At 31.2% G+C, this 1,220-nt stretch overlaps 1 protein-coding gene across 1 annotated transcript in view; it reads right to left on the reverse strand.

Annotated features, from left to right (window-relative positions):
• LOC107731087 (collagen type IV alpha-3-binding protein-like) overlaps positions 1-1,220 on the reverse strand; it is a 36,694-nt gene that overhangs the window by 1,643 nt on the left and 33,831 nt on the right. The gene's annotated exons all lie outside the window — the stretch shown is intronic.

Consider the following 1,220-nt stretch of genomic DNA (forward strand, 5'->3'; position numbering starts at 1 on the left):
AAAATACGTATAGTGAAAATAATAAAATATATTATAACAATAATAGTAAAATAATAATAAAATACCAATAGTAATGATAATAATAAATATTATTTATATATATAAATAATATTTATTATTATCATCATTACTATTGGTACTATTGGTATTTTATTATTCTTTTTTATAACATTATATTTGGGCTGCACGATAAATCTCATGCGATATTTAATGCGCATCTTGTCAGAAAGCCGGTTCTGTAATCAGCGGTAAATCTCCATCACGTGCGTGCATTTAATATTTTAATTTATTATTTATTTAATTAAATTATTTTTATATATTTTATTGGTTTTAAGTTTTGTCAAAACTTGTCAAGTTGTTTAAATCGTTGTTTTTAAATCATCATTTTATGAAATTAGGCCAAATGTTGGAAAAAGAACATTTCTATCAATTTCCCAAACGATGGGACCAGATTGTTTATACCTGCTGTAGAATAGGTCATTCCAGGATTTTATTCCAGGACAAACCATCATTTTATGGTTTAGGATGTTGATATAAACACTGATCTAACTCTAATTAACTCTATTATCTATTGTATTTATATTGGTGCAGGCTGTAAAAAAGACAATTCTGTCATTTGCTCACCATGCTCACCACTAAACCTGAATGAGTTTCTTTGCTCTGTTGACCACACTGACTTCCATAGTACAGGATGAAAAAAGAGATAGCCATACTGTAGCACACCAACACATGAGGAAATGTGATGTTAGCAACACATTTATATACTAACAGTTGTTCATGTGAAATGAATGTGGAGCACATACATCGACAGAAATCATTTACTCACCCTGGTGTTGATCTAATGCTGTATGGCCTTCTTTATTTTATGGACCATGACCAAAAGCCAGTATCAGGATTTTCATTAAATGCATAAAATTTCATATCACATTCCCCCAGAACATATTCCCTGGTCGCTATTCACTGCCATTATACAGATGAGAGTGAGCAGAACTTTTTTTTTTTTTTTAAATCTCCATTTGTGGTCCATAAAAGAAAGAGAGGCATAGGGAATTCAAACAGTAAATTGCTTTTCATTTTAGGATAGACTATTCCTTTAATGCACAGCTAGCCGTGGATTATTCCCGCTTATTCCATGCTCATTTGTCAGCAATGACAATTTAACATTATTGATGTTTGCAGCACAATATTTGAGCGGAGGGTCAACTGGGTTGTTTGTTGTG

The sequence above is a fragment of the Sinocyclocheilus rhinocerous genome, unplaced genomic scaffold (assembly GCF_001515625.1).
Source record: "Sinocyclocheilus rhinocerous isolate Xijiao unplaced genomic scaffold, SAMN03320098_v1.1 scaffold519, whole genome shotgun sequence".
NCBI classification, from domain to species: domain Eukaryota; kingdom Metazoa; phylum Chordata; class Actinopteri; order Cypriniformes; family Cyprinidae; genus Sinocyclocheilus; species Sinocyclocheilus rhinocerous.